Consider the following 14,269-nt stretch of genomic DNA (forward strand, 5'->3'; position numbering starts at 1 on the left):
AATTTCGCCGATTTCCAGGTCGAATGTCGAAAATTTCCAAGAAGCCAACGCATAACTCGGGAACCAATAGAGCTACAGCGCCGCGGAAAAACGCATTCGATAGCCCTATTAACGCCCTTTCTGATTAATGCTCTCAGATTTGACCTAACGTCAACGGTTTTGCCTGCAGGGGGCAAAAACTGCAAAAATAGCCGATTTTTCGGAAATAGTTTTTCTGCAATAACTTTTGACCCAAGCCTTGTACGAGCTTACTTTTACCGGCATCGTGTTCCTCTCGTCAAGACGCATCGAATGAACTATAACCTGACTTTGAAAGGTCAACTTGAAAATTTGACCTCAGGTCAAGGTCATGACCTGACCGGAAAGGGTCATGTTGCATATCAGTCGATCCGTATCGTCGAGCTGAACACATCTAAGGCGTTTTCATCGCTCTAGCATGCCTCTATCAAAAGTTATTTGCGAAAAACTGTTAGATACCATTCGTGACCTAAGATGACCTCAGGGCATAAGCAAGGGTCACGGACAACATTTTCATGTTCAATGTGTCTAATCCACTTGTAATTCGGTGTTTGGGAGTGTTAATAATGTCTTCCGTCCAAAAGAGGCGCATTTCAATTTTCTCCCATTGACTTATAGGTAATGGGGAGATCGCAAAATTGACCTGACCTTAGGTCATCGATATCAAAATTCTGAGATAAACATTTTGTACATGCTATTGCTCTTAACAATCGCTGAAAGTTTCAAAGCGATCGGTCACTCGGTGTAGCTATGGCAGACATTGAAACTTTTTATGAGGTGAGGTCACTTGAAGTGACCTGGTGACCTGACCTTGAATGACCTTGGTCTGAAATTTTCACAACATGTGTAGAATTGATGTATAATAAGGTGTAACAAAAAACGGCGGCGCTCCGCGCCGCCGTTTTTGAGATATTCGCGAAAAACCACAAGGGGGGTGTAAGGTGTTCAAACACCCCCCCCCCCCCCAGCAGGGCGCGGGTTAAAGGGACCCTCCCACCTTCAAAAAAGTTAATGAATTGGCACGAAAGTGATGTCGCTCGGTTCAGAAAGAGCGAAAACGAATATCTACCAAATTTCATCGAAAAATATTCACCGGTTTTCAAGATATTAGACTTTTACTTTTGTTTACTTTTTGGGATCTCCGCTGTTCCTAGCGACTTTATTTGAAAGTGCGGCATTTGTTGCGCGCAAAGCAGCATATACCACCGCGTGCTACCAAACGTTTTAGTAAAAGATTTAAAAATCGTTAGATCTCCGCTGACGTCACAAATTCTAAGGGGGCATACCAATGCACTAGCCCCTTAGAATCCGAAAACTGCAAGTTTGAAATTCCATATCTCCGAATTAAAGCATTTGTCGATGTTGTGAGTGCCCAAACCGGTATTTGCAGGCCATGGCCACCAATTTGGCTATCTCAACTCAAAACTAATGTTAAGGTGGGAGTGTCCCTTTAAAGGGACCCTCCCACCTTCAAAAAAGTTAATGAATTAGCATGAAAGTGATGTCGCTCGATTCAGAAAGAGCAAAAACGAATATGTACCAAATTTCACCGAAAAATATTTACCGGTTTTCAAGATATTAGACTTTTACTTTTGTTTACTTTTTTTGGATCTCCGCTGTTCCTAGCGACTTAATTTTGGAAGTGCGGCGTTCGCGGCAGATGTTGCGCGCAAAGCAGCATATACCACCGCGTGCTACAAAACGTTTTAGTCAAACATTTAAAAATCGTTAGATATCTGCGCTGACGTCACACATTCAGAGGGGTATTCCTATGCATTAGCCCCTCTGAATCAAAATGCTGCAATTTTGAAATTCAATATTTCAGATTTAAGGCATTTCTCGATGTTGTGAGTGCCGAAACCGGTAATTGTGAGCCAGGGACCCCATTTTGGCTATCTCAACTCAAATCTAATGTTAAGGTGGGAGGATCCCTTTAAAGATTAGTATTTATAGTCACCGTGAAGATTAGGATTCAGTTAAATCTAGCTTGACAAACGTCTTATACCTTACTTGACGACCGACGACCGTACGAACATCATGCTGCTGCGAGCGCTGATTGGCCAATTTTCACCCTCTCTAGTCGATGCTACTTGTTGGGTGAGTATTGAAGCATCCAAGAGCGCAGCATCCAAGGGACGCAACATCCAAAACCTTAGCATCCAGCGATCAAAACGTCCAAATAACATCCAAAACCGACCCCTTAGGGATGATTCAGAGCATCCAAGAGCGAAACATCCAAAACTGCAACATCCAGGACCACAGCATCCAAAACCGTATCATCCAAATTGGCAGCAACCAAGGACGAGGAATTGCAGCATCCAAGAGTGAAACATCCAAGGGTGCAGCATCCAAAACCGTATCATCCAAAAAACATTTTTGGTACCGCAGCATCCAAGACCGTATCATCCAAAATAGTGACATCTGTTGCACAAGCTGGAAACTATTAGTTCAATGGCTGTCCGATAGGTGGTGGCACGTACGGTTCCTAAGTGACGGAATTGTATGACATCACTGAGTCTATACAGTGGCATCCCTATAATGACCTTACATCCTCAAGACGGAGGTGCGTAGGTGCTGGTAGCGACATCGCTGCGATACCACTACAAACCTGACAGATGACATGAAGACGCATTGCAGCGTATCCAAGCGCGGCACGTATGTAGGTAGGCTGAAGTGTCGATAATGGAGACCGATACCGAAAGTGGGTTTATTTATTGCCCTTTCAGTTTTCACACCAGAAGTGCCTAATAAGTCGTGTAGTGTCCACTATCCCCGTAACCAAGCCTCCGTAAGGATCTTCATCTCACCATCAGATCGCGCTTATCATCGTCAGCTCCTCCCGTTCCTTCACAGTTAACTTTTTTCCTGTCCTATGTGATATATTTCATGTTCCAGAGGGCAAAAATATAAAAAATAGCCGTTTATACCAGGGGTGCGGAGCCGGAGCCGGAGCAGCCGGAGCCGGCATATTTTGCCCAGAGCCGGAGCCGGAGCCGTGAAATATGTAATATAGCCCGGAGCCGGAGCCGGAGCCGGAGCCGTCAAAAAAGGGGGCGACTCCGGCTCTTTTTTTAAGAGGAAAAAATATTGACCTAGTTCGGTTTGACAGTACAAGGCCATGTGGTATTCACTATTCAAATTAGCCTTGTTATGCAAATACAGAGGCAACGTGTACCCATCCAATTTCAATCGCCCTTTCTCTTCCACCCGTAGGCATTTAATTAATCGCATGAAGGAGCCGGAGCCGCCGGAGCCGGACCATTTTACTCGGAGCCGGAGCCGGAGCCGGACCGTCTGAAATTTCCACGGCTCAGCATCCCTGGTTTATACGAAAAAAAGTTTTAGGTAACAGATTTTGACTAAAGGGAGCCACGGCATTACTTTTGCCAGCAACGTGTTCCCCTCGTCGAGTCGCGTCGAATGAAATTCGGACTTTTAAGGTCATTTGGAAAATCTAGCCTCGGGTCAGGGCATGGCCTGACCGGAAAGAGTCATGCTGCATATCAGTCGATCCGTATCGCCGAGTTGAACACATCTGACATGTTTTTACCGCTCTAGCACGTCTGTCGTCTCTTATATCAATTCAAAAGAAATAGTTAAAAAAAAACTGGTGACCCTTCATGACCCGAGATAACCTCAGGGTCACACAGAGGGGTAACGGGTGCAATATTCGGGTGTGTCATGTTTTCCAATAAACCGATGTTTGAGAGTGTTTATACAGGGTGTTTCACTAAAAGTGTCAAAAAGTAAATGCTTATTAAAGATATATAGAATATGCAAATCACGTGGCTGCGCACGTGGCTTTGTTGCAAATTTTTGGACATTTATTGTTTGTCCATTTAAGATATATTTTACACTCATACGGAGCGAGGGCAGGAGGCCAAAGTTACTAGTCATTTTTTTCCTTATGCAGAACAAGAACAGGTTATTTACACCGCAACAGGAGGGGTGAATTACACTTACATTTGGTGCCATCAGAAACATTGAAACCGTATGCCGACTTTTCAGGAAACTTTTTACTCTCTCACCTCGCTACGTTCCAGATTATACAAGTTTCAAAGGGCTTGTTGAGAGGTTTAAAAGGGTTCCTTCGATGCCGGTTCCAGTCCAAAAAAAAAGCGGGGTCGCCCCCACCTCTCGGCGGAAACCGTTGAGAAGGTCAGGGTCTTTTTGAGGGCCTTTGAAGATAACAAGAAGCTAATTCCAACATCAGAAATAGCCAGGGCCTTACAAGATATTAAAATCAACCACTGTAACAGCTGTAGCCACCAGGAACTGACTGGACCAGAAGCTCCTGGGCCGAATAATCAGCTGCCTCGCCGCCCGCCCCTGGCCAGCGCGAAGCCCCGATCTGTCACCGCTAAGCCTCTGGTTTGGTCAGTGACTCAGTAGCTCTCGCAGAGCTGAGGAAGACTCAAGTCGCATCACTTCGGGAGCTGAAGAGCACAATTCAAGGCTTTGCCGACAGTCTGGACGCTGAGGATGAAAACGGGCTGTGAGGCACCTCCGGACACGTGCCGAAACGGTGCATCAAAAGAAGGGGCGGATATGTGGAATAGGTTTGAGTGACGGTGATATCGTTTTTATATATTCAAATGTCCAACAATTGCGGATGAAATGATATGCAAAGTTCCTTAGAAAACATTGTCATTATGTGCATTATGACCTTTTACTTTTTGACACTTTTAGTGAAACACCCTGTAGATAGCATGGGCGTCGAAAGCGGGGGGGGGGGGCGGGGGACGCCCCCCCCCCCCCGCCGGCAGTCGAGGAATCCGGGGGGACGTCCCCTCCAAAAAATCAGCCATAAAGGATTTCAAAAGTGACTATTTGCAACGGTCATTCAATATGGAGTCATGTAAACAGAAATAAACCATTTTTTAAAGAATACTGATGCTGGTCAGTTCGACGGTACAACTGAGAACTCAGACATTTCAGCGGCTCAGGTACACCCACCAAAGGCTGAAGTTCGGTCCTCTGGGTGGGGTGACAGCTGCATAAGCCACACATTCGAGTATTCACAATACTCAAGCAAGAACCCCACTTCTAAACGGCCATCCTCCCGTGCTAGGCAAAACGACAGCCGAAGGGGCTCACCAGTTCACCATGACCTTAGAGTACCTGATGCTGGTGTGAGGGTCAGAGGACCTCGCCACGGTCTGGGATTTTTTTATTGGGTTAGGACTTTTCGGTCTGACGAGACCATTTCAGAGCCGGAAGGAGATGGGAATTAGGGGGAGGGCGGGGGGACATTTGGTCTGGGCGAGCACCCTGGTGAGTCGACGAGGCTGAGCCCGTCCAGAGGGCAGGCTGACCAGCACCCCAAGCACACACCAGTCACCGCACCCGGTTACGGGCGTGCTCTTATCGGGGGTTCCCGCATGGAATAAAGTTGCCCGTCCAGCCCGGAACAAGGAGTTGAGGCGTGGAGGAGAGGGATTTGACTGTCCTGAGGATAGAAATGACGGAACGGTGTGTGGTATGAGAGGGTCCAGGAGGTTTGAATACTCAGTGTGGGCCTATATTGGTCTGACCTCTTTACTGATACAACCACCGTCCACCAGTCACAACGGTCAACAGAACCTACAGCTCTTATCCCACCTGCCCACGATCGGCTAAAACGGCTTCATAAATTTCGACTAACCAGTTAAGAGCAATGAGCATGACTTCAAGCCAGAGAATGTCGACTCTGACTTCGGAGTCGAAGTACAAACGACTTCGGTGACTCCAGCTCCGACTCTGGCCAGAGCTGTCAAGTCAAGCTGACGAGCTGTCAAGCTCCGGCTCCGATCCCGCAGTCCTGCACTTGCACTACACAAAATTTCAAACTTCTAGGAAATAAGTTATACGGTTAAAGGACCACATTTTTTTTCAGTAGCCCTCTAGTAGAGGGCTACTTGACTTTGTGCCCAGACCTTAGTTAAGTGATAAGGAGCGGACCTTAGTTAAGGAGCGGGTTGGATGCCACATTTCGAGTCGGGAGACGTCACTGCAGACTTCGAAACTCCAAAGTGGCTTTATTAAGCGGAGTGCGTGGATTTATTAAGCGGATTAATAAACTATGGATATCTATGGAGAAAATCCGGGAACAGCTCAAGCCAGTAGCGGCGGAACACTTTCAATTAAGGAGGGGGGGGGCACTGCCGACTTTTGGTCCCATTCTTTCCATGCATCGCCCATAAGGTTAATGTTAACCCTGTTAGTGGCAGGCTCCTGGCTACCCCTATTAGTGGCAGGGGGGGGGGCTGTTTACGACCCCCCTTGTTATCTCGAGATCTAACAGGCCGATTTTCAAAATTCAAACGGCATTCGATTTCGCTTAACGTGATCTACATTTCTAAAAAATAAAAATTAAAAAATGTCAATAGGGGGGGGGGGGTAGAGGGGGGTAAAAACGGGCAAATTGCAGATACATTTTAGACTGTTTATCACTGCCAGGTTTCTGAACCAATCTTAACGCAACTTTTGCCGATCGATAGAGAATGAACCAGGAATTCACATGGATCCTAAAAATATGCATTTTCAAAAATCATAGGCGGATACAGATCATTGAGATTGGTGGTACACAAAAAGTATAGTAAATAAGGTTTTTGTTGGTACTGTTTCTAAAAAGGGTGGTAATGGTCTTGTTATGTTACAATTTTCTTATGAGAGAACGACTACAATTGTATTGGTCATGCATAAGCGGTGTCAGGGCACCTATGTTGGGAGGTAAAACATAACCCCCCTTTTTGGACGCCTGGATCCGCCTATTATAGCAAAAACGTGTCAAAAGAGGATGCACAATAACTTTGTATATGTTATCACATGATACCTTTCATTCACTGTTCGTAAAACTGGTGCAGCATCGTGATCTTCGCCCAAATGACTCGCTTCACGAATAGGACCCCCAATTCCCAGTGCTCTGGAGCCGCCCCTGGTAAAGTTATGAACTTGAAATTTTCAGGGAATGTGCCCAATTTAGTTTTCGGAAAAGTCAGGAAATTTCAGCATCATAGCTTCCGCGGTTTCGGAGATATTCCCGAAAAACCTGAGGGGTGGATGAAAACACCCCCCCCCCCCCCCTGCCACTATAATAATAGGGTTAAAATGCCAAAATCAAAAGGGGGCACGGTACCCCGGTGCCCTCCCCGTTCCGCCGCCTATGGCTCAAGCAGCCACAATAAGCGGCTGGATTTATTATTCGAGGATTTATTAAGCGGATTCCACTGTACAGCATTAAAAAATAAGTCCACTGCAGGCCTACGTTGCTAATGGGTAGGTACATCGAATAGTGACTATTTGCTTAGTTTTGATATGGCCCGAGTTTTGATATGGCCGTGAGGAAAACAGTGGATTCTAATACCGCCCGGTCGGTATTAGAACTGCCCTACCGGCCGATTACCTACTGACCGGCCCGAATTTATACGGGCCGGCCTTACGGTCATTATTGATACGGGCCGGGCAGCATTAATACGGGCCGAGTTTTCAAACGGACCGTAACGTTAAACATACTTAAGTGTTAAGTGTTCTATAAAAAGCAAGACTGTAGAGCTTTTACGTGTAGATCTTTTGCGCTGATTTTGATATTTTATTATAAAGAATAGTTATATTTTTAAAAACACTTTGGATTATGGGGCTGCGGATTCCGGCGAGGGGGGAGGCAGGGCATGTGCAATTGCAGACGGTGAAAATCCCAAGGTGTGCAAACTGCAAACACTATTTTTTGCACATCCACATTTCATTGCGGGGCTCATGCGGGCTAATAACAATAAGGGCTCTCACAGGCGCTTGCTTGTCTCAGCCCGATGCTCGAGAGCCCCAGCCCGAGCCTGATGGCCCCGCACCGGAACTTTAATAAACAGGTACAGTCCACAGCAGAAGTAATGTGTGGTTTCAGTCATGGGTATGTTCTGCTTCTGAAGCCTAGGAACGATTAGCCAGACTGCAACGAGACTTAAAATGTAACTTACATGTATCTTCACCCTTGCATCTACAACTTTATCTATTGACGTCTTCTCTTCAATCAGTCCGCATTTAAAAATCGTCGGCCAAAGCCATCTGTTGAGATTGGTAAAACCACACATTACTTTAGCGGTGGGCTGTACGTGCGGGTGTTATCTTGCAGGTTATCTCAGGGCCCCATGGGCCAGTATCGAAAGGCTCTCGCCGGCTCTTAAGGGCCCCAGCCCCCTTAGGTCTCTTGGGGCCGAAGTCTGAGGGCCCCGCACCGGTACCTAAAAGCCCAGTTATCCCAGCTGGCCCCACGCCAGTTTCTAAGGGCCCTCAGTGGCTCTGGAGTGGTGAGGATGACCCGGATACCATTTACTGAAATAAATAGGTCATCTGAGGTCAAATATGGTAAAAAGTAGTTTTTCCACGATATAATGGTGCTTAAAACTAGTGAATAGTGTGGTACCAAACTGTCAAGACATGTCGATCGCTAGGTGCAAAAAGACCTGCTTGGGTCAAGACAAGACCTGACCTTGACCTGGGTCGAATAGTGAAAGTGACTTACCGACTACCGAGGTCTATCAAATACATATTTCGAACCATCTCGACGGAAAAAGGATGGTACAAATTTTATGTCTAACGAGTTCAAAACGATTAAGCTAAAACGGTCGGAGCTTGGGCGGGGAAGCTACCCCGCCTGCCCCCCCCCCCCCCCATCCCCGTGGCGACGATAATGATTGAAGCCCAGAGGCTTTGCCTGTAACCGTACTAAGTTGAATTATTGGGTTGCAAATGTAGGTACAGGTAATCGGTCGGCTGCCATTAACCCGCGCTGGGGTTGGGGGGTGGGGGACTTTACAGAGAACTCCCCTCGCTTTTCTGCAACATCTGTTAAACCACTGGGCGTATCCATCCACACGAAACTTGCAGTACCTTGAACCTTCGGCTCCATCACTTTGACACCTCGTGTTCCAATGAAAATTTCTTCGCTTCTCATAGGTCAACCGGAAATAACGTCAGAGTACCGTCATGTTCGGCCAATTTCGATGCAAAACATTCAGCTACGGTAATCGCTCCCAAGAGCTTAGTTTCTTAACTTAATCATTTTTCTTAGATGAGAGAACTCAGAATACATTACATATGGATCTGTAGGGTAAGGTGCATAATTAGCGACCCCCTTAATTTGAACCGTCATTGATCACGCTCTATATGGGTGCCACTGTATTACTGGCTTGATCTTCGAAGAGATCGTACATTTTGCTATTAAAATCCATTCATTTTCTGCACCAATATCCACTAATTTATTTGCACTGAGCATTTTGACAAACCATTGCAAAAACGCTAATGGGGAACTCGTCCCGATTAGCGACCACGGTGAGGGTCGCTAATAAGTCTGTGGGTTTTCCCATAATAAAAATGACAAAAAAATGCGACGCCTGAAAATTTGCAATATGGTTCCAAACAAGCAACTTATACGCAAAGCACTCAATCATTGGAACAGGAGCGTTTGTCCAACACCTTAATGAAGGTGAAAACTGATCACGTGATGCGCCAAAGGCAAAAATAAGGCGAAACCCCCATATCTATATTGCGGGCTATCTCGCATGATATTCGAGGCCCGCCCTGGATTCGGCATCGGCACCCCTGCAGTCGGCGACGACAGTTGGTATCACCCGCCACACATCGCAAACTTCAGCAACAACTCATTTTAATTTCTGTCTGTTTCCTTTCTTTCCCTTCTTAAGCTATTTGCGACCGTGTTGGGCGCAAATAGGAAATATGGGTTGCGACACATTTTTGACTACCATGCAGTGCACAGTAACGTGATTCCCTACGGGAAAACGGCAATCAATTGGAAAAGGATTGTCGATTTAGAATAAAAAAGGTGCATTATCTTAATGTGCATCGCTTTTCATCAGATAGGGTCCAAATGCACACGTTTTGGATAAGAAACTGGCCATTTTTATCGCAACTCCCCTAAAACGTTCCACCAGAAGCACCAACAACCGGAAAAGAATTTAGTTTGATAACCAAAGTATGGCAGACCTTTTGACATTGTTTTTACCCCGATTTATCTTCCCAGCTTTTCTGTAGGGAGGTAGGTCGCAAATAGGGAAGGGTCGCTAATTAGGCACCTTACCCTACAGTGGGGGAAGCCGGGGGAAGCCCGGCATAATAAGCTCTTTTTGATTTTTATGACATACCTTGCGTGATGTATAAAATGTTGATACCCTGTTAGCTTGATAAGTTAACTGGCCGTGTTGTCCCAAAAACTTGGTTTTGTGGAAATAGCATAAAGCTGCAAAATTCGAGTTTTAAAAAAAGTATTAATTTTTCTGGGGTAAGCCCGGCATAGGGGTAACGCCGGCCACTTTTCCAGCGCTTTACAACGAGTTGATGAAACCATTATGTGTCTTCCAAATATTGACGGAAAGTGAAATATTAACCCGCGCCCCACTGGGGTCTGTGTATAACACGCCCTACTGGGGGGGGGGGCTATTCATAGCCCCCCTCCTAACTCCGAAACTACTGGGCCGATCGTCAAAATTCAAACGGCGTCTGATAGCCCCGGAAAAACTGTCGAGCGAAACCTAATTTCATTGACCTCGAGGTCACCGATGACGTCACAGGTCAGGTCAAAGTAAAAATTATTAGCACTTTGGCTTGTTCACATTTTGGGCTCTGGCCGCCGTCTTACAAGTCAGATCAGGCTCATTTTTGGTTTCCACACTCGTGAACAGATGCTCTAGATACCTTGAGGGTACCAAGCTTGTACTTTGATTTTCAGGTCAGGGTCAGGTCATCACAGGTCACGAAAATATTATATCATGCGTCGGTCACGTGACACATGTTTTATGGTCCATTTAGGCCATATATTTCGAATTTGATGTCGTCTGTGTCATTCGAGGTCATTTTGAGTCGAATTTAGCTTAGGTCAGGTCACTTTCAGGTCAAAAAAGGTCAAATTTTGAAGTTAAAATTTTTCAACAAAAAAGGTGTCTATTGGATGCAGTTTGAGCTCAGGAACACGATGGTGCCATTTATATTGGTGTACGATGTCAAATACGTACTGAAAAAGTGATTTGAAAAATTAATAATTGTGAATTTTTTGCAATAATGCGTATAACTTGGCCATTTTTGAAGATATTTAGCTAAAACTTGCTAGAGTTAGTCATACGTTTTTCATGATTTTATCATACGTTCATCATACGTATCATAGTTAATCATACGTTCTTTCACATATATTCCGGTTTTTTCGAAAAGTCAAAAACTTTTTGAAAAAAATATAAAAATATAAATTTTGAATATTATTATATGAAATTTTCGAAATTTTCAAAATTTTGAAAATCCGAGATAGCAGTTTGATAGCGCGGTCAATTTTGAGTCCTTTCATGCAAAGAAATTGGATCTAGCTTAAAAACTGAGCTCTTGGGAGCGATTGCCGTGGTTCAATGTTTTGCGTCGAAATCGAACGAACATGACGTCACTCTGACGTCATTTCCGGCCGACCCATGGTAGCTACGAAGTTCAAATTTTGACACAAGGTGTCAAATTGATGCAGCCAAAGGTACTGAAAGTTTGGCGTCGATACGTCCAGCGGTTTGGAAGTTATTGCAGAAAAACGGGAGGGGGGGGCTATAAATAGCCCCCCCCCCAGTGGGGCGCGGGTTAAGGTACTGTTTAGCTCTAGACATCTTACAGTTTATGTCACGACTGGTATTTTAACTAGCCTCTATCACATATAGAGCACAGCTCGATGAAAATCGTGATGCAAAATTGACAAAAATGTGTATTTCAAAACTCCTTTAAACCATTTTTTATTTACCTAAATGCATCATATTGCATATCATACGACTCGGCTGATGAATAAGAACACAACGACACCATTTTTGTCTGTCGCGTTATCTGCAAAAACGTAGTTTGACCCTAGTTGACCTCAAGTGACATGACTGTTCTTGTAGCATGCAAACATAAACTTAGTCACTATTGATATAAACTGATGAAGGGTAACTAAAAACCGTTAAAATGGAGCGGATATCTCCCATATTTTACAGTAAAAACCAGGCAAGCAATCGCCTTTCATCCATACCTGATAGGTAGGTATAGGCACTGGAATAGAGCGACAGGCCGAAGAGCCTTTGTCTATGATAACATGTTTATTTTCGAAGTTTATCTTTGGGCAACCAAACCCAAACCTACTCAGTACATATCATCTCATGGAAAACAGTGGTATAGTGGCATTGCTCTCGGTTGGGGGTAAGCTCGCCCACTCGCCCGGGGTTACCCCAATGTGCTAATTTTATTTTAGAACAGCGATGTTTGGAAAAAATGTCATACTTAAGCCAGCTTGCCTCGTCACCCCTCACTACAAACACTTAAACGATCCTTTCATAACATTCGTATAAATATTAGGGTCTAAGCATGGGTGGAGAATGTTTGAAAAAGTTACCCCGGCCGGCGACCGATAGTCGCGGGAAGACGATATACTCACGTTGTTCTCAACGGTCATCATCAAACCCCTATTCTGACGCATGGAATAGGATGCTGTGTTTGCTCAAGGATGAGCGTTGTATCCGACACCGTATTATTCATAACATTTTTGGAATGATCGAAAAGGCAATTTCCTTTTAAATTATTATTTCTTTTTACTTAAACTTCCAATTTCACACCGAACCCAAACCAAACCATATGCCATTTTGAGTACCTAAATGTTGCGTTTTCAGCTTTTTATTGTGTCTCAAAATAGCTACAAAAAGACAACTCACCATAGTAGAAGCTTTACAGAGAAATTGACAGATCGAACCAAGCAAAGCACTAAAATAGGTCACTGAAATCCACGGGCGTAGCCTTTTTCAATGTTGGACGGCTCTTATAATACAAACAGGGAGTCGATCCAGGAATATCGACCGGTCCCGGTCTCGTAGCTCAGTTGCTAGAGCGTTGGATTCCGCGTGGCGAGAGCACGCGGCCCGGTTACAACAGTCCGAGTTCGAAGCATGATGGCCGCTCGGTGTTTATGAGCACCCTGACGGGTACGCTCATAAACGGGTGTGGTTGCGGTTGGTGGCAGGTCAGTTGAAGGCAAGGAGGTCAAACAGTAGTTTTGAAAAAGTGCGCCGAAGGCGCGCCAAAATTTCGAAACTGAACAGGATGTGAGAGCAATCTTGGCATTGGCGACCACACGCGGGTCTTAGGGTTGGAGATTATGGCAAGTTAAGTAAATGGTAAATACCTACCTGATTTGCAATATTACGCCCATGAAAGTCAACATTCGAAGAGCGTGAGTTTTCTTTTCTCGTATGGAGACAGCTTTTAGGAGTTAAAAGAGTAGAAAAGTTACCCCGGCCGCGCCGGGGTAGGCTGAAAGTTACCCCGGCCACGGCCGGGGTGGCCGGGGCAGGTTCTCCACCCATGGGTCTAAGGGTTGTATGGTATAACATTAGTCATTAACCCTCGCCGGCACAGGCCATTTTGCGTCCTTCGACGGCACAAGGGGGGGGGGGGTTGGTTCGACCCACCTCGCGTTTGGCCCCTGATCGAGCTAGAGCTTCGCGGAAAGAACGAGCGTGTTGCTCGTCACTAGAGGAAGCCGATGATACTCAATTTTAAGGTCCTAGGTCATCGGGTGACCTTCCAGGTCAGGTCAATGGCCCGAAAACCGGGAAAATCGGGACCTGTTAGAAAGTCGTTAAGCGTGGCTGCTAGGTGGTTTTCCGGGGTGCTGATCACGAATATCGTGTTAGTTTTGATCAGAGATGATGTCTTTAAGCATTTAGACCAGGTTGGGTCAGGTCAGGTCAGGTCAACCGGTAGGGGTCGTGACGGGTATTCGTAATACGTGTCAACCGCCTCTGACAGCTTCGTAACATGTTATGAAGGCACCAAAACTACTCCGTAAATGTACAAATGGTTGCTAAATTCGAATTCAGCTAAAAAAACTAGCCTAGAAACATGTAAAACTCGAAAAAGTGAACCGAGGTCATCCGAGGTCACCAAAGGTCAATGACCTGACCTGACCTTCAGGTGACCTTGACACCCACCGTAATGCATGGGAGCAACATCAAATCACATGTTTGAACGTTTGAAACCACGAAAAGCTTGCAAACGCGCGGCTAATGCGAGCCGACATGCGCCGAATCGCGATTTCGGCCAAACATGGTCACGGAAAAGAGGTCACAGGTCAAAGGTCATTCGGGTCAGGGTCATGAAATTTTGAGGGTAGGTGTAAAATTTATCAATGCGAGGGTCCTGAAAGTTTCGTCGCGATCGGCCGCTTTTTACGCGAGAAATTCGCGAAAAACCTTAGGGGGGCTGCATC

This window comes from Amphibalanus amphitrite, unplaced genomic scaffold (assembly GCF_019059575.1).
Source record: "Amphibalanus amphitrite isolate SeventyFive unplaced genomic scaffold, NRLGWU_Aamphi_draft 000511F_arrow, whole genome shotgun sequence".
Taxonomy (NCBI): Eukaryota; Metazoa; Arthropoda; class Thecostraca; order Balanomorpha; family Balanidae; genus Amphibalanus; species Amphibalanus amphitrite.